General features: G+C 48.8%; 1 long non-coding RNA gene across 1 annotated transcript in view; it reads right to left on the bottom strand.

Moving 5' to 3' along the window:
* Positions 1-23,045, bottom strand: part of LOC146755905 (uncharacterized) — a 203,812-nt gene extending 180,767 nt beyond the window's left edge. The window contains exon 1 of the long non-coding RNA XR_014937815.1: positions 22,940-23,045. This is a non-coding gene — a long non-coding RNA (uncharacterized LOC146755905). The remainder of the gene's footprint in view (positions 1-22,939) is intronic.
* Positions 23,046-25,816: the final 2,771 nt, after the last annotated feature.

Here is a 25,816-nt window from a genome sequence, read left to right as displayed (position 1 = left end):
AAGAAGAGAAGAGAAGAGAAAAAGAGAAGAGAAGAGAAGAGAAGAGAAGAGAAGAGAAGAGAAGAGAAGAGGAAGAGAAAGTTGGAGGAAGGGATTCCTCAGTGAGTTTCCACTTCTAGTAAAAGAAAGCTTAAATCAATCAATATTTTTGTTCTGTGTTCTGTTCCTTCCATTTTCTTTTCATCCCTTTTCCATTATGGAAAGATGGAAATGAACTGGGAGAAGCAGGCAATGGTGACCTGAAATTGCAGATGAGAAGGGGATTAGAACTGAAACATTTTCCAAAAAAAGAGAAAATTCTTCCCAAACTCTTGATTCTTATTTAAGCAAAATTTGAGGGGAAAAAAAAAAAAAATGTTTATGCTTCATTTTGCTGAATTATTTATTTATCCTGCAGGAAAAAAAATAGTGTGTCTTTCTGAGTGGCCGTGGTGGCTTAGGACTTTCAAGGCAATCATGAGACAAATGGGGCCTCCAGACTGCTCAGTGCTGCCAAGCAGAGTTCATGGCATGTGGAGCAGTGATAAATAGTAACTGCTATACAGTGCAGACTGAATAAATGCATACAAATTGGGAAAATAAATAAAGCACAAAGGGGACACCCGAATGGGAAAAACACACAACTTGGAGGCTCATAAAGTGGATTGTGAGCCTTGGGAAAATATGGAGGACAAGTTTTCAGTAATAGTTTATGCGATGTCTGTAATACATCAGATCTTCTTTGATGCATTATTAACTGTACCCACAACCGAAAGCTTGAATTAACACCTGTGCAGCAGTAAGTGTTGGTTCCTGGGCCATGATGCTCCCTGAGCTTCACCCACAGCCACTCTGCCATTCTGTGTGCAATGTGCTGCTGTTTTCATTTGGCACACCCTATGTTAGAGCACAGCAAAGCTCTGCTTATGGAGCTGTTCTGAAAATCACAGGAACATTTTGTATTTTTGGCCTTTTTACTTTTCATTCTGGCTTGCAATTAAAATGAAGCACGTAATTAGCCAGAGCAATCCCTTACATGTTTAAGGCTTAGATGCATTATCAGCAGCTCAGCTCAGGGTGAAAGGAACTTCTTCCTGGATGCATTGTTTTGCAATTCTAAAGCAAGAGAACACAAATGTTTCTGTCTTACAAAGGATTTTTATTATTATTATATTTTTTAATCAAATTGACACTTGCAGAAGAGTCAGCTTTGTGAGGCAGTTGTAGAAACCACTGACTGGGATTCCCCACTGGCTGTGCCCTTCCTCAGGACAGAAGCACCGCTGCCCATGTGAAGCACAGAACTGGGGCTGTGGTGCTATCAGGACAGCAGCACTGAATGTTCACAGCAGAGGCAGGATCCTGTGCTTTGCTGCCTAATGCACTGGAAGAACACTGGCAATGTTTCAGAAACAAAAGCTCTTCAGATCTGAAACTTCACCAACCGTATCAGTGGTTCTATTAAGAAATAAAATCTATCAACACATCCTTTACCATCTTTAGTGTTTAGATGAGGGCTGACATTGCTTTACCTCTGCAACATGGAAAACTAATCACATTTTATGTGTTGCGAAATGCAGCAGATGATGCAATTGGTTCTAATCAAAAGCCCACTAACATCTATCCACTGTGAGCTGAGTCTGAATCGTAAAATAACAAAGTCACAGAAAGGCCTGGGTTTGAAAGGACCATAATGATTATCTAGTTTCAATCTCCCCACCACATGCAGAGCCGCCAGCCTCTAAACCAGGCTGCCCAGAGCCACATCCAGGGATGGGGCATCCACGACCTCCATGGGCAACCTGTTCCAGTGCATCACCACCCTCTAGGTGAAAAACTTTCTCCTAATCTCTAATCTAAACCTCCCCTGTCTTAGTTTAAAAACATTCCCTCTTGCCCTATCCCTATTCATCCTCATAAACAGGCATTCCCCCTCCTAAGTGCTCCCTTCTAGTACTGGAAGACTGCAATGAGGTCTCCCTGGAGCCTTCTCTTCTCTAAGCTAAACAAGCCCAGTTCCCCCAGCCTTTTCTCATAGAAGAGGTGCTCCAGCCCTTTGACTATCTTAGTGGCCTCCTCTGGACCTGCTCCAAGAGCTCCATGTCCTTCCTGTATTGAGGGCCCCAGGCCTGGACTCAGCACTCCAGATGGGGCCTCACAAGTGCCAAGCAGAGGGGGGACAATCACCTCCCTCTCCCTGCTGGCCACCCCTTTTATAATGCATCCCAAAATACAGCTGGCCTTCTGGGCTGCAAGTGCACACTGATGGCTCATATCCAGCTTCTCATCCACCTCCTGGTGGGACCCCCAGGTCCCTCTCCGCAGGGCTGCTCTCAAGGAGATCTTACCTCAGTTTGTATGAATACCTGGGGCTGCCCTGACCCAAGTGCAGCACCCTGCACTTGGCCTTATTGAACTTCATTAATTTTACACAGGCCCACTTCTCCAGCCTGTCCAGGTCCTTCTGGATGGCTTCCTTTCCTTTCAATGTATCGATGGCACCACTCAGCTTGGTATCATCTGCAAACTTGCTGAGGTTGCACTTGATGCCACCGTCTGTCATTGAGGTGTTGAAGAGCACCAGTCCCAGGACTGACCCCTGAGGGATGCCACTTGTGACTGGCTTTTTCAACCTTGAAGATTTTTCAAACTGTATCTGAGAAAACAACCAGAAAATGACTTCAGGTGTTCTCACCACCTCCCAGAATGTTGATGCCACACTCAGCAAGCAGTGCCAGCTCTGTCTGGGAATTGGGTGCTGGGGACTGTGGAAAGGGGCACATTCCCCTCATATGAGTCAGATGGAGAGCAGGGAGGATAGGAAACTCCTGAGGCTGCTTGTTTTCTGCAGCATCTCCCCACATCCCTCCCCTACAGAAGGACATCCTATCCTCCTGGCCGTACTCAGGTACCAGAGACTCACACAGCTTCCCCTTTGCCCCCACTCTCACAGCTGCAGCTGGAGCTGCTGTTTCCTGGACTTTACCTGCTCGGCCCTTGGGCTGGGCAGAGGGACCAACGCTGTCCAAACAACCTGGTTGCTGATGGCAGGCTGGTGTGCAGCCTGTGCTTAGAGAGCAGACATGATCCTTCCAGGAGGAATCCAAGCACTTGAGAGCTATTGCACAAGCCTAAAATTCATTATTAACAATGTAGAATTGCTAATTGTAGAATTGTGATGTAGAATTTGGTAATTGCTTACTATACAAACACTTGAGCAATTTAAAGAACACATCTAATTACTGGCTTTCAACATAATGCAGGCTTGTAATAACACCAGAGCTGCGGAAGAGCACGGCTCAGCATCCCAGCAGACTCTGCAGGTGAAGTCAAGATGAAGTGGATCCGTGCTGAACTAAGAATCCTTCCTCACCCTCCTCTTTCTCAGCCCACTCACACACAGTCTGTGCTGCACAGCAGGATGGGGCAGCCGCATGTCTCCCAGCAGGGCACCTGTACATGTTTTGTGTGAAATCCATGTTTGGTATGGAACTATATCAGAAATGAGACCAGGTGTTTTGTGTGGGTGCTCTTTTGTGTGTTTTGGTGCCCATCATGTTTGAAGATAAAACCAGGAATGTCAAAACTCTCCTCTGCTTTTCTGCTGGAAATATACACAGACTTACTGAGTTGCAATGGTAAATTTATTTTTTCAAAATGATTCTAAAATCAGATAGAGCTAATAAAATCTCTCGGAATGTGGTTAAAGATACTTCTTTCTTCTCTTGTTGTTGTTTGTTTTTGAGAAAGCAAACAGCTGTGTGGATCAGTCCCTGGGTGATGTGTGGCTCTGCAGCGGGGAGCAGGAAAGGCTTTGCCTGCAGTGAGTGGGGCCCACATGCTCAGAGCCTTGGGGATGGGCTCTGAACCAACTACACAGGACACACATTTTTGGGTGTGCTGACTGAGAACATCTTGTCCATGAGTATCTGCACTTCTCCAGGAGGTGAAAAGCTTTTCTGGCAGCACACCCTTTTGCTATCCAGCCTGAAATCTGAGAGCGGAGTCATAAGAGAATGGACTAAATGGAGACAGTAGTACTTATTTCTTTACTGTACATAGACAGCCCCACTTTGATTTAAAAAAAACCCCTTCCTACTAACATGTAGCTGTGTGCAGCGCATTTAGGCTCCTCCACAAAAGGGAAAATTTGAGTGATGGTGCCTCAAATGGATGAATGTTTTAAAGAGGCCATAAGAAATGAGAAAACTTGCAAGAACTGGGGAAAAAAGCTTATTGACCATAGGGAAATGCGTCCAGGATTCAATGAAAATCACAGAGGAAACAAAGGTTTCTAAAAGAAAAGTAAGAAGAGGTTTTGATGGAGCGTGTGAAGTACTATGAGAGAAGTGGAACAGCAAAGCAGGAGTGGAAGAGGGCTAGGGAACATGTTTCAGGTCAGCACCAAAGGGCTGGTGCTGCTACAGCAGAAAAAAGTGAATTTCTGATGTCCACTTTTAACAATAAAAATAATAAAGTCACCTGGGTTTTAGCAAGAGGGTGGGCTGAGGGAGCTTCACACGTCCCTTTCCACCCCTGTGGTTCCGATTTTGTGACATACGTATTCCTCATAGACTGCCCCATGGCACCATGAGTAGAAAATAGTTCCAAATGGGCTTTAAAATGTGCTTGCTGCCTGACTACGTGGGAGTGAATCCTCCATTGGAAACACTGCCACAGCTAAACTCAGTAATTCAAGAGTGTTCAGAAATTGCATAGTATCATCTTTATTAGATTTATCTCACAGCTCTTCCTTCCTCCTCTGTAGGGTCCTTTATTCAGAATTTGCTCAAATATTTTTCTTCAGAAGATTTAATATCTCAAAGTGCAAATATCCAAACCTTGTATCATTTTGTAATTTCATACTCCATGGTTCTTTCATATGCATATCACTCATTTGCTATCCCTTTGAAGAATGCAGCTTGAGTAATGGAAGTGAAAGAAAACCCACTCAGTGTTGATTTTAATTGAACAAGCTTGGAAGCTATGGGGATCCATGCCAGATTCCAGCTCCCTCTCTTTTGAAGAATTATTACAAGACTTCTTTTGCCCATGTGCCTCTGCATTATTTTTTTTTCCCCATTGGCAAATTCCTGACAATATTAGTTACCCCAGCATCTTTCCATTTCTACTTGTTTGGGATGTTTCTGACTAAGTCATTCTATCTAACTCCTTTTCCTGCCCAGTGGAATATTCCTTCTCTGGTCAGAAAATCATCAGACAGAATTAGACCCTGCCAGTACCTGTGAGTAAAATTTTGGAGTAACAATTGATTTGCTTTGATGCAACTTTGTCACTGAAGTGTGGTTATGCCAGTGATGAAATTCTGTAATGAAATTCTGCTTTAAGCTGTGACCACAAAGACTGTAAACTGAGTGATTATTATTTATTTTTTTTAAACTTGTGTGCATAAATGGTTCTTCATCCTCCCACTCATCAGCTAATTGAGAGCCTTCAGCTGATTGGGTGGGTATAATAGATAGGACATGCAGAAGGAAGATGGAGCAAGCGGCTCAAATTACTCTTCTCCACTTAAGTCTTGGCCTAAGGTAAATGCTTGAATCAGCAGCTGGGAGACAAGCAAACCATTTTCAGTTCATGCTGTAAACCAGCCCTTCACCTGGCTGCTTCAGAAGCAGCAAGGATGCTCAGGCAATTCATGCAGGCTGATGATGCTGACTTTGCTACTTCCTATAGAGATGTCATCTCCACAAGGATAAGTCACATAAGGAATAATGTGAATAAGAAAGCATTAAAAAAATAAAAACAACCAAGCAAACAGCAACATGAAAAGAGTGCAAGTGTTAAGGGAGCTCATTAATAACTGCCAAGGGCACACCTAAGTACTGCCAGAAGAAGGGAAAAGGAGATGGGCAATGGAGCACATCCTTAACCCAGATGCTTGGTTTTATTTCATGAGCACAGGGGTGGCTACAGTGTGTGGGACAGAGGCACTTCACTACAGCTGGGTGCAGCCCGTCCCATCCCATGCACTCCTCACCCAGCAGCTCTGCCTGCCTGAATGCAGTGGGAGTGCACTGACCCTGTGGTGAGCAGGCTGGAAAGATGGACAGTGCTGACGGAGGCACTTGGAGTGGTGCTCTGTGTTCCTCCCCATCCTCCCCGTCCCCCATGCAGCCTGGTGCTGGGGCCACGCTGCTGTCCAACAGGCCTTGTGCTGGTAGTGATCTGCTGGGTGGCATTTGTTAGATAAAAGAGAGATATAAACCACCATTTTGAAAGTCGGGTGCCAATTGGTAGAAATCTTCATTTTATCGCAGACGAGATTTAGAAATCAACCCAAAAGGTGTCAGTGCTTTGTTTTACTTCTTTCTCAGAAAGCGAGGCTGTTAGAGAACAAACAGTATAATACTGTAATCATGAATGTAAATCTAGGCTGAAAAGATTTGTAAAAGATTAAAAAACAAAACAAAACAACAACAAAAAAGCCCAAAACAACCCACAATCAAACAAACCAACAAACCCATAAACTAAGAATCCCAAGGTGCACATCAGCAACCAAGCATCTATTTCACCTGGCTTAGTTTCAGCCAGGGAACCAAGCTGACCTGATGACCAGCCTGCTTCACCATCACCCAGCAGTGAAGCACATCCAGGGGCAATAAATGAGTCCGTGCTGCTGCTCGCAAACACGTGCACTGTGGGCTTCAATGCAACGCCAGTCCACTTTACATAGCATTAGAGCTATTAAAGTAAGGAAGAGGCTTATCCATCAGTCCCTTCCGTGGGCCAGGCTTCCGCGGAGCCATGGCCGGTGATGGATCGGGTGAGCCCGGCCCAGGAGGCTCTCACCGCGTGGAACCGGGAGGAGCAGCCTGCACGGTTCTTGTGCAATGCAACAGCTCCCCCATCTTACAGACCGCAGAACTGAAACTAGAATAATTTAAACCGTGGGAAACCAACAGCGATGAACCTGACGTACCGCGCTGCCGCCGCCGGACAGAGCGTCCCCTGTGCCCGATAACCACTGTGCTCCCATTGCCCGGCCCTCAGGGGAGGACACACTGCATGCAGCGCTGCCCCGACATTTCCGTCACTGAGGCATTGAGCTTCTTGTAAAAATGAGTAAAAACCGCAGTTCCCAAACGCTTCTTGATTAGCCACAACAGACTACCATAAAAAGAAGCATTTACTCCCTCTTGCTTCAGAGTTCCAACAGGGATGCTAAACCTTGCAGCCACCCATCCATTGCTGTTCTACCTCCCTGCACTGCTGTTGGTCTCCTTTAGGGTGTGTACATAGCACACTGCATTAGCACTCAGAGGTGGTTTTGGTTTGTTTTTAAGCATTTTGCTCAATCCAGACTGTCTCCCTAATCTGTCACTTCCCCAGGCTTGCACACAACACCTTAGGAAAGTATTTCTCCTTCCTTTCCCCAAGAAAAACGCCTGCGTGCCCAGCTGCTGGGCAGCACTTCTAACTGATGGCATCTTCCCCAGCTGCAAGGCCAGCAAGGGGTTATGGTGTGAAGCAGGTGGGGACAAGCAGCCACTGTGCCTAGGGCTGAGTGGGGCACATGGCTCTGGGGGGCAGGAAGCACTTGGGCAGCATGACAGGTACAGCACGTAGCTGCAGCCTTCCATCTTTATTTCAGCCAAAAGAGACCAAAGTGATGTCCGTGAGCCAGTAATGTGCCCTCACAGCCCAGAAAGACAACTGTATCACAGAATCACAGAGCTGTAGGGGTTGGAAGGGACCTCTAGAGATCATTGAGTCCAACTGTACCCTGGGCTGCACAAAAAACAGGGTGGTCAGAGACTGAGGGAGGTGATCCCACCCCTCTGCTCTGCTCTGTGAGACGTCACCTGGAGCACTGCTCCATATGTGGAGTCCTCAGTTCAGGGGAGACACAGACCTGATGGTGTGTTCATCCAGAGGAAAATGGTTAAATGATTTCAAACTGAAAGATGGGATATTTAAATTGGACATAAGGAAGTTTTTACAATAAGGGTGGTGTTGGCACTGCACAATTTGCCCAAAGAGGTGGTGGTGCCCCATCCCTGCAGGCCCTTAAGGTCAGGAAATGGGTTCTGAGCTCCTGACGGAGCTGTGGGCATCTCTGTGCATTGTAGGGGAGGTGGATGGGATGACTTTCAATGGTTCCTTTCAACTCAAGCCACTCAGTGATTCTATCAAATAATTCTTGAATGATACCTATGAAGGGAGAATACAGGCTAACAAGTGGTCTTCTGCCAGAAAGAAGGCATTTATCCTGTTCCTGAAGGCTGCAGTAAAACAAAGCTCCCTCAAGGGCTCGTGGGGAAGGGTGGAAGTGCAGGTACAGTGGCTGAGCTGTGGCACAGCGGGTGCTCCCCATGGCCACCTGCCTCTCAGCGCTCCCAGACCCTCTGGAAACGAGCATTTTTCCCTGGGGATGTTACCAAAGCAGCAGGGCCATTTCAGGCCCATGCCCAGCATGAATTTTGAGCTGGCAGTAGCCCCTGCACAGCCCTGAGAGCAGAGGGTGCAGGATGTTCCTGAACCTGCCTGTGAGGAGGCAGCTGCTGGGAGGTGCTGTCACAGTACCTGTTCAGAGTGATTCTGACCCAGTCCTGGTGTTTGTGTTGGATGGTAGCAAAGCAGAGCAGCCTCCACTATGAGCCTGACTTGGAACAAGCTTCTCCTGTCACCAAGAAAGTCATACCCAAACATTTGCTTCCTTTCCTCGCACCAGAACACAGCTGGCACCGCTGCTGTGCCCGCCCTGCTGCTCCTGGGCCAGAACGGAGTGCCAAGGCAGCAAATGCTGGGAATGAGAGGCCTGAGGAGGCTGCTCCATGTGGCAGAGGTCAGCCAAGACTGCAGATGCATTACCACAGAGCGCCTTCCTGTCTGTCTGCTCCCTCCAGGGAGCACACTGCTAATGCTGAGCAGGGCCAAGCATGGGACTGAGGAACACCAAACACACTCCCTCCAGTTCTAAAAGACAGCAGTGATAGAACTGAAAATTAGGGATGCACAAGAAAACCCCGGCAAAGCCAACTTTCTGACGTGGCTTTTCTCTTAGGGGAGCAGAGGAATCAGTCGCTCCCTTCCTTCATCACTTGGGCCTCTCTGCCCTTGTAACAGCCTGATCCTGATCCATGGAGCAGAGGGCTTGAAAATGGATAGAGGAGAGCTGCCCTCAGTGCCAATCCTCAGTTCCCAGCCCCAGGCAGCAGTTGCTGATAGGGCAGAGGTGGCCACTGCTCTGGGAAGGGCAGTTTTGATGGTCCACAGGCACAAGCTGTGGTGCTGATCTCAAAACAATGCTCCTTTTCCCCCTTAGAGGTTGCAAGAACTGTGTCCTCAGGCTGCACAGAGATGGGTCTGGGAGCAAAGCCGCATTCCCTTTCCTTGCTCACACTGACCCCAGGCGCTGGATCCCAGGGCAGGAAGGTTTCCAGGAGGAAGGTGTGAGGTGCAGCGCTGCAGCTTTCTTCTTCTTCTGGGGCTGTGCCCCCCCACGTGCGCACCCAGCACAACGCCCAGCACAAGGTATCCAGAAGCATTGCATCCACCCCGGCACAACGATGGGCTGTACCCACATGCTCCACAGTAACCCTGGCCCCGCGCTCCTCCAGCTGCAGGCAGCATGAGAGTGGGGACAGCCCCAGCCAAGCGGCACCACTGCTGTCCCCACGGGAGGGTGGCCGAGGGGCCAGGGTTCATGGCCAGTGGTGGGGGCCTCTTTCCAGGCGCAGGGTTGCTGCATGTTGGCAAGGTACGGCGGCTCCTCTCCGGGAGAGAGAGAGGGTGTGTGCGTGTGTGCATGTGCGCTGCCGCTGCCCGCGCCGGAGCCGGAGCCGGAGCCGGAGCCGGAGCCGGAGCCGGAGCCGGAGCCGGAGCCGGAGCCGAGCCGCCGCGCTCCATGGGGCCGTCCGTGCGGGCTGCCCTTCCCTCCGCGGCCGCCGGCAGCCGCCACCGCGGAGCCGGTCTAGGATGCGGCTGCTGAGCCATGGCACAGGGCAGAGAGGCGGCCAGCCTGCCTGCTGCGAGAGTCTGAAGCCCCGCCGGAGCCCGGCCGCGGCCGCCGCTGCAGGGGAAGCGCTCCGGACGCCGTCTTTCCCCGAGAGGCACCAGGTAATCGCGGAGCTGGCGGCCGTCGCCCGGCTCCCGCCGCATTGCAGCCGCCGTTACTTATTCATGGGGGAAGGGGCGCGGGAGGGCGCCAGCGGCGGGGTCCCGCCCGGCTCCGTGCAGGGCTCGCCCCGCATCGCACCGGGACGGGACGGGGTGTCCGCCGGCGCCTGGGACTCCCCTCCCGGGGGGGCGGCGGCCGCGGGGCCGCGCGGGGCGAGGGTGGGGTGGGCGCCACGAGCCGGGCCGGGCCGGGCCGCGCTCCCATCGCTGCCCGCGGGACGGCGCCGGCGGCCGCCCGCGGCTGGGGGTGCTGCAGGGCCGCGGATACCGCGGCGGCCGCCGCCCCCTCCGCTCCTTGGCGCGGTGCTGCCGCCGCCTGGGGAGCGCCGGCACCGCCGGGCCGGGCCGGGGCTGCGCGGTGCCGCCCGAGCCCTGCGCTGCCGGGGTCGCGGCCGTGCCCGCGGTCCTGCCGGGCGCTCGCTCGGGGGCACGGCTCGGCTCCTCCGGCTGCGGGGGGTTCCTGAGCTCCTCCGCAGGGAACGCACCGGGTGTGCGGAGATGCGGCTCCCGGCTCCCTCCTGCCGCCTGCCCTCACCGCGGGAGGCTCCCGTCAGCCGCGCCGTCCCGCTGCCCTCGCCCGGCACACGCCTCTCATTGCACCTCTGTCCTGGGAGGCTGTCGCTTGTCCCCGGGATCCCAGGATTTGTGTTAAGTGCCGTCCCTTCCCCTCCCCTCCTTTTTGTGTGTAGTGAGCGCTCCTCGTCTGCGGGAAAGCAAATGTAGGACACAATCAACCTTTTTTTTTTTTTTTTTTTTTTTCTGATGGAAGGTTCCCGTTAGGGGAGACAGCACGGCAGTTGTTGAGGAGCCAGCCGAAACCTTGCAGCCATGTTGATGTCAGGAACAAACAAACCTCCCTGCAGGGATAGGCTGCAGCTGAGGAGGGGGCCACGGAGGGCGGCTACACGGAGGGGCAGTTCAGTGCTGCCACACCTGGGGAGCACGGGCAGAGGTGGGCGAGGAGCTGTCACAGCCCTTCGTGGTGTTGCTGCTTGCCAGGCGCTGGCTTGGCATCAGCATGGCATCTGCAGATCACGGCCACTGCCCTCTGTCATTTTCTTCTGTGATACAGGGCAGCAGTATTTCCTCTCCTGTGCTGTTGTCTTCTCTCTCTAGCCTGGTCTGTCATGTCTCCAGGGCAGGCAATTTTCATTGCATTGAGCAACTGGAACAGGAGGGTGTGTTGGCCTTAGCTGCTGGTGTGAACGTCATCTGACCAGCCCCCAAACCAAGGAGGGGAAAGCTGGGAGCCTTTAGCTGGGGCTGTCCCTGCACGGTCTCTGACTGTCTCCTACAGAGCTTGACAGCCCAGGATACCTATGCCTTTCTCGTCATGTTGCTGGTTACTGATCTTTCCCATTCACGTTTACATGTCCCCAGAGTAAGGTGGTGTCTGCTCATTCCTTCTGAAAATCCTTGTCTGAATGCTGCATGTCCAGCCCTTTTCAAGTGAAGGTCGACAGACAACAAAGCAGTGGGATGGATGGATCCTCCCTGGGTTGTTGGAGCCTTTTGGTGATAACTGTGTGTCAAAGGGTTTCTACTTCCTTAGGAGGGCTGGGCTGGTTCTGGCAGCACCCATCCTAGCTGCAGCCATCGGCAGGAGCACAGTGCCCAGGGCTGTTGGGGCAGTGTGTGCCTCGTGGTGTGGTGGGGCCTCTGCCTGGTTCCATTAGCTTGGAGTCATCCCCTGGAGCCGTGGGCTGTGTGTGGGTCTCCCCTTGGTGTCAGCCCACTGCTGTGTTTTACTGCTGGAATCTGTCCTGGTGGGGTGGAGCCGCTGTGCTCCAAAACGTGGAGCAGCGATTCCTCTCTGTTGGTCTGAGAGTCAGGTTCAATTCTGCAGGAAGAACCATACCAGAAACTGAATGCTCTCAGTGCCCAAACACCTTTCTGATCTACATTTCTAAATATAAGCTGTTCTCAAGGGATTATGCATTTGTTTAAATGCATAATAAATGCATTTTAATGCATTAAGGCTGTATCAAAATGCACACCCAAGCTTGCCAGCTAGGCCTCCAGTCACAAAGCTTACTAAGAAGCTTCCCATGGTATATTAGCTTGCATTTCTTCTTTCAGAAAAAGCAGTTACCAGTTTTCTCATGGCAATGCAGTCAGTGGAAATAAATCCTGGCTATTTGGAGAGTCTCGCATGAGTTAGAAGCTGAGCTGGTCTACCAGTTTTGTGGCTTACTAAAACCTACACAAGTCCAGGAATGGACTCCTTGCACTCATCAATCTCATCTTTGGTTTATGCTCAAGGAGGTGCAGTGTTATTCAGATGGTTTCTTGGGTGCTGTCTTTGAATTTGTTGTACAAATCTTTTGCCTGAAGAGATTTGTATTTGGCTGCATCATTATGAACATTGGTAGATGTTGACCATGAGGTAGAGGAAGAAGGTAAGGTGTTGTCCAACCTAAGAATGGGACTGATGAGGTATGTGGGGCAAAACAGGTGGGAACCCAAAAACAAATGTGTCAGAACAGCACAGAAAGTGGGAAACGGAGCTTCCCCAGGCCAATCTGTAACTGAGCTCCCCACGCAGCTGCCTTGGTGTACATTTTTTTCCAAAAATTTCAGAAGATGGGGATGGTGTTCCCGCTGGTGTGGTCTGGGCAAGCAAAGGTGCCTGCAAGCAGTGGGGAGATGGAGCGTCCAAAGGTACCTGGAGAGCTTGTCGGTCTGTTGGGGCGCATGGGGATATGTTAAATGCTGAAAGGCTAATGGCTTTCCATTGTTGATCAATATTTCCTATGCTTTCAGATGTGGTAACGGGTTTAGTTTATTAGAACAATCTTTGAATATTCTCTAAGCAAGCAACCCATCCAGAAAATCATGCTAATAGCTTTGTTATTAACAGGCCTGGCAGAATTTGAGCCAAGTAGAAAAGGCTTGTCTAAGTGCTGTTGCAGTGTTTGGGGCCAGGCAAATTCCATGCATTAGGAAAGATTTGTACTCCTTTGACCAGACATCACCGACTGTTGTCTATTTATATGCATCTAAATATATCCTCTGCAGACTTCAGACTCTTAGATAGTAGTAAAATTACTTTTCGATATTATGCTATTAAAATGTGCTTGCTGACACTACTTGATGAGTTTTATGCTAAGAGATGTGTGTGTATGTTTAAAATAAAAATTGTTCTTCAAGTTGTTACCTGAAATGCTTTGGAAGTGAAAGCGTGTTATGGTGCAGATGGAGAGCAAAAAGAAATACGGTTGAATTGAAGCAGTACTGGAGACATACTCAAGCCTCTAAGGCCAAATCCAAACAACTACAGGCTTTTGTTGCTTAAAAGTGAGCCATTCCCTCCATAAATATATATAAAATAATTGTTTACTTTGTGATACAATGGGAAGATTTGCTTCTGATTAGTCAGATATACCTTCTGACTACATGGTTCCTGCATGCTGAATACTGTGAAGTTTGAGACATCATTTTGGAAACAAATCCTGGAAGAAGCACCTTCTTGTCTGTTGTAGGTGTGCATGAGGCCCAGGCAGCCAGCCAATGTTCTTCAGTGGTGCTCCTGCTGGGGCCACCCCTCATCCACAACAGCGCTAATGTGGGTACCCACCTGTGCTTGGCAGCAGGGGAGCTGACAGAGAGGAGCATGAGGTTCTCCTGACCAGGTTAACTGATCTGTCAGCTCCTGAGCTCTGGGTGAGTGGGAGCTGTGCTGTATGCTGCCCCAAAGGGACACACCAGGAAGTAATTGCAGGTGGAGGGGCTGATCTCACTGCATGCTGTGGTGCAATAGTAATTGCTGTCCAGGTAGTGTTTTGGAACTGGCAGTACAGATCCAGGGGTAAAAGATGATACTCTAGTTCCAAGCTTTCATAAATGTTCCCAGTTAACCCTGCTGCAAAAGTGGTTGCGTTGGTGATTCTGTGTCTGACTGGCCTTCAGACTATGATGGAATGGTAATAATAGTAATTTTCTGTGGCATCTCTTGCTTATGGTTCTTGAAGTAAGAAAACCTGTAGAGGAATTGAGAGCAATTGGTATCTGTAGGATGTTGAGACGGGCCACAGAGAAGTTAAATGTATGGTTCTCAGAAAAGGTCTCAAGTCTGGTATTTGGTCCCCTGATGCTCAGGGACAGGTACTGTGCCATCTTCAGCTCCTTGAATCATAGGATGGTATGGGTTGGAAAAGCTCTTAGTCATCATCTAGTTCTAATGCTTACATCTTTCTCTAGATCAGGTTACCCAAAGCCCCATCCAGCCTGGCCTTGAACAACTCCAGGGATGGGGCATCCATAGCTTCTCTGAACACCCTGTGCAGTGCCCTTACTACAATCATAGGTGGACAATCTGAGATCCAGACTGTTAGTCAGAGGAGTCCATTGCCCTGCCATGAACTGGGGTCATGGATTTCAGTGACAGCTGTCCTAGCTGCCAAATAGTCCTGTCATTTAGAAGGGTGTAGTGAAGTCTGTGATGCCTAAAGGGAGTAAGACCTAGGGGAAGGTCTGTGTCTGAGTGCACATTGACGTAGTGCCTGGTGCAGAGGAGGGTGGCAGCGCTGGCCACAGGGCTCCATTCCCCCGTGCCTGCCTTGCTGGCTGCCTGCTGCCTGTGGCTTGGGGCTGGAGCTGTTCTGCTGGCCTAAGCCAGTGTAGCAGTTCTCATGTTCTTGTGGGTTAAATCACTCTACAGATAATGTTTGTCCTGAGCAGGCTGAATAATGCAAAAGGTGATTTGTCAAATGGCTAATTCAGTGGCTAATGGGAAACCTCAGTAAAGGCCTCTTTAATTGCATAGCATGGGACTGGCAAACTGAGTGCTTGTATCTGGTTCCCAGTGCTGCAAAACCATGTCTCATGCTTTATTTTTGAGGTTGCTCTTCCTGCTGAGTTTCTCAACAAGAACTCCTATAAGATCATTTCCATGAGAACACACGATTAGCTGACTTGAAAGTTGAATGCCTGTTTTTTCCCTTGAAGTTTTTTGTTGTTGTTGTTCAAGTTTCTCTGTCAATGTCATGTTGGATTGTTGTTTTTGTTTTGGTTTGGTTTGGTTTATTACAGAGATGAATAAAGCTGTTTTCATTGCCAAAGCATTGTTACGTTGCCAGGTATCTGGTATTCCAGTTTATAATTCCTCATTGTCACGGAGTTCTCTCTAGCGCTCACTCCGGGACAGTGGGCACAACCCGGGGCAGCAGGAACAAAAGCCCCCCCCCCTTTTCTCTAGCGGCAATGCAGCGCGGCCCGGCCACGTGCGTTTAGGGAGACGGGGAAGGGAAGGGAGATTGCGATTAGGTCTAACAAAAAGTAAGGGAGAAAAAAAAGGTGATCTGAGAACGAATGGCAGTTTAATAACCCAATAATGCTAAACAGCAACAAGAGAGTTTCAACAAAGAGAATACCAAGTCCCAAATCTCACCGATGGAGCTGTGGAAGGCAGGAAGCTCTGACCACGTTGTCTCCTCGCAGGGAGCCGGTCCAGCAACGCCGTCCCCTTCCTCCCTTCCCTTCCGGTGCCCCACCCCACATGCTCATTAAGGCAGTTCACAGAAAAAAAAACTTGTCCCCTTTACTCCCATTATTAGCATGGTGTTCTGATGTGGAATACCAACACCAACCAAATTGCAAAACCATAACATTCCACCCCTTATTACACATCATCACATCATGCCTAACTTTTATCAACATATAAACAGAACAGTAGTTAACATGCATTACATATGTACATACAGATATATATATATATATACACACACATGGAATCACAGGCTGCACTCCCCCAGCATCAGATTTCCCTGTGGCACACACTGAACATCCCCATCCTTCTGCATCACCCACCAGGTGCACCCAGGTCCCTGTGCAAAGACAGTTCCACGGAGGGGCCTCCCCTTTTCCAGAGGCTGGAAGGACCCAAACCGCTTTTCCCAGCATATTCTTTACATGCACCACAGGAACCTTGTCTCCCTCCACGGTACACAGGGAGTTGGACTGTGTAGGGCTGTCTCAGTTGGCTGATCCTCGGGTGTTTACCAGCCAGGTGGCTTCTGCTAGATGTTTCTCCCAGTTCTTAAATGTTCCACCACCCATCGCTTTCAGCGTGGTTTTCAGCAAACCGTTGTGGCGCTCGATCTTACCAGCGGCTGGTGCGTGATAGGGGATGTGATAGATCCACTCGATGCCATGTTCTTTGGCCCAAGTGCTCACCAGTGAATTTTTGAAATGAGTCCCATTGTCTGATTCGATCCTCTCTGGGGTGCCATGTCGCCACAGGATTTGTGTCTCTAGGCCTAATATGGTGTTTCTGGCAGTGGCATGGGGTACCGCATATGTCTCAAGCCACCCAGTGGTTACCTCCACCATGGTGAGTACATAATGCTTACCATTACGAGTCTTTGGCAGGGTGATATAATCAATCTGCCACGCCTCCCCATATTTATACTTTTCCCATCGCCCTTCCCCCCAGAGAGGTCTCATCCTCTTGGCCTGTTTGATCATGGCACAGGTGTCACAATCATGGATGATCTGCGCAATAGCATCCATAGTTATGTCCACCCCTCGGTCTCTAGCCCACTTATGTGTTCCATCTCTGCCTTGATGGCCTGAGGTCTCATGGGCCCACCGAGCTAGGAATAACTCTCCCTTATTCTGCCAATCCAGGTCTATCTCAGCCACCTCAATTCTGGCAGCTCGATCTACCTGGTGGTTATTTTGTTGCTCCTCTGTTGCTCGACTCTTGGGCACGTGGGCATCTACGTGACGCACCTTTAGGACCATGTTCTTTATTCGGGCAGCAATGTTCTTCCATAGTTCAGCGGCCCAAATAGGTTTACCTTTCCGCTGCCAGTTGTTTTGTTCCCATTGCTGCAACCACCCCCACAAGGCATTGGCCACCATCCATGAGTCAGTATAGAGGTAAAGCACTGGCCATTTCTCCCGCTCAGCAATGTCTAGGGCCAGCTGGACAGCCTTTACCTCCGCAAATTGACTCGATTCTCCTCTTCCTTCCGTGGCCTCTGCAACTTGTCGTGTGGGGCTCCACACTGCAGCCTTCCATCTGCGATGTTTCCCAACAATGCGGCACGATCCATCAGTGAACAGGGCGAACTTCTTTTCATTTTCCAGAAGTTCATTGTATGGGGGAGCCTCTTTGGCGCGTGACACCTCTTCTGCTGGTGGTGCTTCAAACTTCTTACCTTCGGGCCAGTCCATGATCACTTCTAGGATCCCTGGACGGCTGAGGTTCCCCATCCGGGCCCGCTGTGTGATTAGTGCAACCCACTTACTCCATGTGGCATCTGTGGCATGGTGAGTGGAGGGAACCTGCCCTTTAAACATCCAATTCAGCACTGGAAGTCGAGGTGCCAGGAGAAGCTGCGTTTCGGTGCCAATTACCTCAGAGGCAGCCTGGACCCCTTCATATGCGGCTAAGATCTCCTTCTCAGTTGGAGTATAGCCCTCTTCCGACCCCCTATATGCTCTACTCCAGAATCCTAGGGGTCGGCCTCGGGTCTCATCTGAGGTTCTCTGCCACAAGCTCCAAGTGGGACCTTTCTCCCCAGCAGCCGTGTAAAGGATGTTCTTCACATCCTGTCCCATCCGTACTGGCCCCAGGGCCACAGCACGGGCTATCTCTTGCTTGATTTGCTCAAAGGCCTGCTGCTGTTCAGGGCCCCACGCGAAGCTGTTCTTCTTTCGGGTCACCTGATAGAGGGGGCTCACAATGAGGCTATAATTTGGGATGTGCATCCTCCAGAAGCCTACCACACCCAGGAAGGACTGTGTCTCTTTTTTGTCAGTGGGCGCAGACATTGCAGTAATTTTGTTGATCACGTCTATTGGGATGTGGCGACGCCCATCTTGCCATTTCACCCCAAGAAACTGGATTTCTTGGGCAGGGCCCTTCACTTTGTCTCGCTTAATAGCGAAACCAGCAGACAGGAGGATCTGGATTATCCGTTCTCCTTTTTTAAAAACCTCCGTCGCTGTATCACCCCACACAACGATATCATCTATATACTGCAGGTGCTCTGGAGCACCGCCCTGTTCCAATGTGGCTTGGATCAGCCCATGGCAGATGGTCGGGCTGTGTTTCCACCCCTGGGGCAAAGTGTACTGAACACCCCTCCAAGTAAAAGCAAACTGTGGCCTACACTCTGTGGCCAAAGGGACAGAGAAGAATGCATTGGCAATATCAATGGTGGCATACCATTTTGCCTCTTTTGATTCCAGTTCATACTGGAGTTCCAACATGTCTGGCACTGCAGCACTCAATGGGGGTGTGACCTCATTAAGGCCACGATAGTCTACTGTCAGCCTCCATTCTCCACTGGCTTTGCGCACTGGCCATATGGGGCTATTGAAGGGTGAATGGGTCTTACTAATTACTCCCTGACTTTCTAGTTGTTGAATGAGCTTATGGATAGGGAGCAAGGAATCTCTATTAGTACGGTACTGTCGTCTGTGTACTGTTCTCGTGGCAATTGTTACCCGTTGTTCTTCCACCCGTAGTAACCCCACAGCAGACGGGTCCCCTGATAGGCCAGGCAAATCAGACAGCTGCTTAATATTGTCTGTTTCTATAGCAGCTATTCCAAAAGCCCATCTGTATCCTTTGGGGTCCTTGAAATGTCCCCTTCTTAGGTAATCTATTCCAAGTATGCAAGGAGCCCCCTGGCCAGTCACTATACGATGTTTCTGCCAGTCTCTACCAGTGAGGCTTATCTCGGCCTCCAATACAGACAGTTCCTGCGAACCCCCAGTCACCCCATGTATATGTATCCGTTCTGTCCCTTTGAAACCTGAGGGTATCAGAGTGCACTGTGCACTGGTATCCACCAGTGCTTTATATTTTTGTGGTTCTGATGTGCCAGGCCACCGAATCCACACAGTCCAATACACTCTATTATCCCTTTCCCCCCCCTGGCTGAGGGCAGGGCCCCTCTATTGGTTGTCTGCAGCGGTAGAGGCAACCTCAGTAGTGGCTGACCTCTTTTGTAATTTTCTTACCCGAGCTCGCAGTACAAAATTGGGTTCGTCATGCCACTTCTTCATATCCTCTCCATGGTCACGCAGGTAGTTCCACATGGCACCACGTGACATAGGCTCACTGCGGTCCTTCACTCGGACAGGTGTGCATTTGCGTCTGACAGCTGAGACTGCCACAGGTTCACTGTGGTTCCTTGCCGCAGACCAGCTCTTCTGCATGTTGTCCTGTCTTTTCTCCATTCGGTCCATTCTATCCACCATTTTACAGATGGCTGCGATGGTGGTACGGTGTGGCAGTAGTGAGTATTCGATATTTTGCAGTGAAAGGATGAGCTCAAAAATTTCAGGTCTCCTATCCAGCTCATCATACCTGTTAGAGTTCGTTAATAGTACACTGGAATACTTCCCTGGTGCTGACCGTATGAGTTTCTTGCATATTTCCGGAGTACCGCTCACCTTTTCTGGGTCATGGTAATCCTCTGGGTCCCCAGGGACAAACGTGGGATCGAACAGCATTTCTGCCACAGCCATTTCTCTCAGGTACTGGATACCTTCCTCAGCTGTACTCCATTTTTCCAGTACAGGCTCCAAATCACTTTTGAGAAGACAGGTTGCCTTTACAGCTGATAGAATCCTCTCCCAGAGATTGGCGACTCCATCGAGACATCTGCTGATCCCTCTATCAATAGATGAGTCTCGAGCAATGTTTCCTAATTGACGAGCCTCATCGCAGCTTAGGGACATGCAGGAGGCCCCATTGTCCCAACACCGGAGCAGCCAAGTGACAAGGCGTTCACCTGGGAGTCAGGCAAACTCCTTTCTCGCACTTTGGATTTCAGTAATTTTCAGAGGTTTACGAGTAGAGGAAGCAGTGACTTTTCCCTCATCATCACTATCTTCTCCGCGTCTGTTAGTCTTCTGGGTTGCCTTTCTCAGTGATTTTGGGGAGGGTCCCTCACCAGGATCTTCCTCTACTTCCTCCATCCGTTCCAGACGTGAGGGCACACGCTTCCATCTCTGGCCTTCATCGTCACTATCTTCTCCATGTCTGTTAGTCTTCTGAGTTGCCTTCCTTGGTGGTTTTGGGGAGGGTCCCTCGCCCGGATCTTCCTCTACTTCCTCCATCCGTTCCAGACGTGAGGACACACGTTCCCATCTCTGGCCTTCCACTGGGGCGACTGACACTGATGCTGGTGCTTCCTGTGGTCGGCTGGGATTAACTTGTTGCCTTCCCCTTAGGATTTGGATCTCATTCTCGAGACTCTCTATCTTTTTCATAAGCCATTCGTTCTGAGATCCCCCTGATCTCCCACACTCACTCAGGGGTTCTATTAATTTCCCAAGGTCCCTCTGGTGTTCAGGGGTGAGATTACCTGATACTGGGGGTCCCGATGCTTCTGGCCCTTTTCCTGAGTCTCTCTGCACTATTCTTTGCAAGTCTCTCTGCAATTTATAGTAAACTACTACAATCAGAGAGACTAACAACACAGTATTCCAATTGACACCCCAGTCATACTTAAGGAATTCAGAGCATTCGTGAGCCAGTTCAAGCGCAGTGCCTGTGATGTTCGTTAGTCTGGAAGGGAGCCAGGCAGATATCTCTATCCCTGCCAGCCATCGGCTTAATAAATCTACCCCTACCCCCAACATCAGGAAGTCCTTAAGCCAGGACCACAGGAACCTACGGACTATCAGTCCTACATACAGGGCTGCTGAAAAAGACCACCTAATTACTGCCCAAAACATTGCCCTGAGCTGTGCCCGCATTCTCCACCAAAAATGTCACGGAGTTCTCTCTAGAGCTCACTCCGGGACAGTGGGCACAAACCCGGGGCAGCAGGAACAAAAGCCCCCCCCCCTTTTCTCTAGCGGCAATGCGGGGCGGCCCGGCGCGGCCTGTCCACGTGCGTTTAGGGAGACGGGGAAGGGAAGGGAGATTGCGATTAGGTCTAACCAAAAATGAGGGAGGAAAAAGGTGATCTGAGAACGAATGGCAGTTTAATAACCTAATAACACTAAACAACAACAAGAGAGTTTCAACAAAGAGAATACCAAGACCCCAATCTCACCTATGGAGCTGTGGAAGGCAGGAAGCTCTGACCACGTTGTCTCCTCGCAGGGAGCCGGCCAGCAACCCCGTCCCCTTCCTCACTTCCCTTCCGGTGCCCCTCCCCATATGCCCATTAAGGCAGTCCACAGAAAAAAAAAAAACAAACTTGTCCCCTTTACTCCCATTATGAAGCATGGTGTTCTGATGTGGAATACCAACACCAACCAAATTGCAAAACCATAACAGAGGTGCTCAAGAGCCACGGGTATGTGGCACTGGGGACGTGGTTAGTAAGTCCAGTGAGGGTGGGCAGGGGTTGGACTCAGCTATCTCAGTGGTCTTTTCCAGCCTTGGGTGCAACTTGTAAGAGGGAATGAAGCAGCAAACTGCCCAGCACTGAGCTGCATTCTTCTGACACGTGGTATCAGTGAACTGCTGTATTTCCCTATCTTCTCTGGAGCTATTCATCTAACCTAACTGAAAAAGTAAGCCTGAACCTAGATATAAATCAGGATCATAGTCACCAGTGGTTGCTTATATATTCAGAAAGATACTCTAGAGGGTAATTCAGCGCATCTAGAAATTAAAGTAGAAGTTCTTTAGTCAAAAATATTCCACAGCCAGGTTTTCAGCTCGCTACCACTACATTAAAAAGGAGAATCCAATTAGTGGTGTGGGTCATTGATATTGTTCCAGGGGGAACTGTGGCTGTTCCATGCCCACAGGGTAGAAGACAGCCAGTCTTCCTCTAAGCCACATAAACAGCTGCTTAGTGCTCCCAAAGCGAATGCTCACCAGTTGTTTCCAACTTGAAGGTCATCTTCTGGCCAGCAGCCTCGCAGATGTTTTCTCCAGCATCTTTCTTCTCCAGCTGCTCCACAACCAGACGCCGTGTTTTGCCCACAGATTCCAGTTTGAACTGGTATATCAGCTATAGAGAATATCAGCTCTTCTGTTGAAACAAAGTGTCAAATCTAGGCAAGAAAGAACCTAGGAACTGAAGGAACCAAGAGGGTCCTTGAACACCAGTCCCATGGTTGCAAGTCACTATGCAAACATATTGAACCCAAAAGAACATCTGTCCTGCAGGCAACCAAAACCTGAGTTCCTTTTGCTTAAGACCCACTGTGAAAAATCAAAACACATAAACATGTGATAGTCAAACCACTGGCTGCCTTTTCATGACCCAGAACAGTACTCCTGGCTTCCTGAACAGACTCCTCATGGCCTCTACCATTGCCACAACTGTGACTGTCAAAGGCACAAAGGAAATATGCTCACCAACGCAGTCCTTTGTTCTTTGTGTGTGATTTGCAGATATCTATCTTACTTTGAGCTCTGGGAATAGTCAGCTCTACCAGGTCTCTTACTGTGAGTAGCAGACTCACCTATCCAGATGCAGCCTCCAACATAAAGGCATAGTAAAAAGGCAGTGTACTACTAGGAGAAGTTCCTGCTTCTCCTGCCATGAAAGGCTGCACGTACAACATGCACTCCAGCCTCACTGCACATACTTATCTTAGTCAAATGTTTAGGTGAACAAGAATTATAGTTTGGGATCTCAGGCACAGGAGAGATTTGAATAATATCTTGAATATTGCTTCCACTGTACATATATCAGTAATTATTATTCTACAGACAGACTGAAACAGGTCTTTGTGCCATACTAAATCCAAATACTTGCTACAAACCCAGGCAATCAAGTATAGGGAAAAAACCTCAGCACAGACTACTGCACCTGGATCACTGTATAATGGAAACTAGATTTTACTTTACTGTTCTCTGCTGTATTTCAGACAACACCTGTCTTACCTGTGACATGAATCTTGAAGGTGAGTTTCTGGCCAGCAGCCTCGCAGCTGTACTCCCCTGCACCTTTCTTCTCCACCTGGCTCACCACCAGCCGACGCTGTTTGCCCTCTGACTCAGCCTTGAACTTCTTGATCAGTTTCCCCTCCTTGTACCACTTCACCTCCGTCTTCACCTGGGCCACCTCGCAGCTCAGCGTGACATTTTCTGTTGGTGCAGCCTTCACCACCTTCTGTACCTTCTCCTTGTTGATAAAAGCATCTTCTGCTTCTGGAATTGAAGGCAAATGGGCACATTTAAGACATGAATCTTTTCTACACAGCCTTCCCCAAATGCCCAAATTAGTCTTTGGACTGTACCGTTGAGGACAGCTTTCCCACTCACATTTCCTGACTGTGCTATGAACTGAATGCCAACATCTGAACTATATCAATTGCCAGTGAAGAACTTCCTCCCTGCCAGACCAAAACAGCTTAGATAGCCCTAAACTTGTTTTCATTTCCACCAGTATCATGTTCCAAAATCTTCAAAAATTAAAAAACACCCCTTTCCCCACTGTCCAGCAGCACACCAGCATACGCAGTCATTGAAAAGTCTGTTTCATACAAGGGGACAGGCATTAAATTGTCCAAACAAGCTGACAGCTGTAAGTTGCTTTGCCAGCAAAAGCCAGGTGAGGGGTCAAGGTTAAATTCTGTTTGTGATTAAGTCATAGTGAGGAAATGTATTTTTCTCACCTACTTATTTCTGAAAACAATTCTAATATCTCCTGAGTTTTCAGAGGCAGTAATAAAATGGTTTCCCCTATGGAATCATAGAACGGTTTGGGTATAGAAGGAAGCTTTAAAGATCATCCAGTCCAACCTCTTGCCGTGGTCAGGGACATCATTCACTAAATGAGGCTGCCCAGGGTCCCCATCCAGCCTGGCCTTGGACACTACAATGATGAGTCACCCACAACCTGCACTGGACAATCTGTTCCAGTTTATCACCACCCTCATCATAAAGAACTTTTCTCATGTCCAAACTGAGTCTACCCTCTTCACTTTTGAAACCATTGCCCCTTCTTATGTTGCTACAGACCCTGGTAAAAAGCCTTTTTCCACTTTCTTATCAGACTCTCTTCATAAATAGAATGCCTGTCTTCCTCCATTTTGGAATGAAAAGCACCAGCTTGAAGCCTTTCTATTTTTAAGCATTTCTTTTGTACCTGCTATAGAGAAGAAAACAAAAGAAAATACTGGAAAACCTTTTTAGTTGCAGGTTTCTTTAATTTAATAGAAACCACCAATGCCGCCGTCTAGCATTGTGACCAAATGCTGTCTCTAAGACTATTTAGGAAGAAGCATTTGCAGGGGTGTGCTTGTGCCCTGAAGATATCTTTAATATTCTTTAATTTCCCCTGAAATTATTGACTTCTCATTTTGCTATCATTGCATCTACTTGAGATCCCCAGGGAAATTCCCAAATTATTTCCAGCCTGTCTTAAGCTGAGGCTACCCAAGTCCTCTGCGTTCATAGCTTCAGAAGGCAAACAGGAATGTACACAAATTAAACAGAATTTAAGCACCGTCTACATCGCTGAATGCTGGGGTTGAATGTGTCAAACCACTTAACTTTCCCCTCCTTCTTTGTTGGGGGGTTCAATACAGTCGAAACAATTTCTCTCATCTGTGACATGAATCTTGAAGGTGAGTTTCTGGCCAGCAGCCTCGCAGCTGTACTCCCCTGCATCTTTCTTCTCCACCTGGCTCACCACCAGCCGACGCTGTTTGCCCTCTGACTCCACCCTGAACTTCTTGCTCGAGGTGATCAGTTTCCCCTCCTTGTACCACTTCACCTCCGTCTTCTCCTGGGTCACCTCGCAGCTCAGTGTGGCATTTTCTGTTGGTGCAGCCTTCACCTCCTTCTGCACCTTCTCCTTGTTGATAAAGGCATCCTCTGCTTCTGGAATTGAACTGGAAAACATTGGGTAAAATATACATTAGATATGAGCAACTTGTGACTGGAAGACATTAAAAGTTGCTTCTATGTTGTATTGGACCATTTCCTGGAGCAACTCTGCTTCACAGTGTTTATCACACATTATAATGCATCCTCAGCACAGTCCCTATGGTCATCCCATCCCTCTGGGTAGTCTTTACTATCAGCTTGGACTCCTAATTTTCAGATTTCTTCTAATGAAGACAATGACAGATCTTCATCTGTCTGTCTTTTTGATATTGCTCCACTCTGCACTGGATATCAGCCAAATACAGCTCAATTATGAAGACCTCAAAATCAGGAAACCATAGAAATTTAAGAGCAGAAAACCATCTTTTGACTCTACCCTTTGGTAATGATATAGCCCTTAATATGGTGAATATTTGGCCTACATTAGATTTTGTAGCTCAGTTTTATGCAGAAATCATGGTTTTGTACTCACAGCAACCCCTGATTCTTCAGAGAACTGGCTGAGGTCATCTCCTCTTAATACCTAACACATATAGAAGAAAGTGTTTAAAGCCCACCTTACCCTTTGTGTCAACAAATGGAGTTAGCATCAGAAAGATAGCAAGTGTAATTAGTTAGGCATACACACTTCAGTTAAGGTGATTCAGTTAATCACTTTGCTAAGTGGGATCGATTGATACATTGAATCTTTTATTGATTACTTTAATGACTGTTTTATCTGATTCTCCTTTTACCAACAACTGGTTGCTGAGAGCGTTCATGCTAGTTCCTATTTGAGGCGTGGGAGAACAGATAAACCCTAAATAAATGGGCTTCCATTTCTATTCCATGGTTTGCCCTACAAGAGGCTGTAGAGTGCAGAATATTTCTGACGCACTTACATCATGGACTTCTCTAGTGCTAGCCAGCTTCTAACAGCAGAGCAAT

The sequence above is a fragment of the Coturnix japonica genome, chromosome 29 (assembly GCF_054131305.1).
Source record: "Coturnix japonica strain WE chromosome 29, WE-NBRP24, whole genome shotgun sequence".
NCBI lineage: Eukaryota > Metazoa > Chordata > Aves > Galliformes > Phasianidae > Coturnix > Coturnix japonica.
The sequence above is the reverse complement of the archived record's forward strand: the minus strand, read 5'-3'. Positions and strand labels throughout refer to the sequence as shown.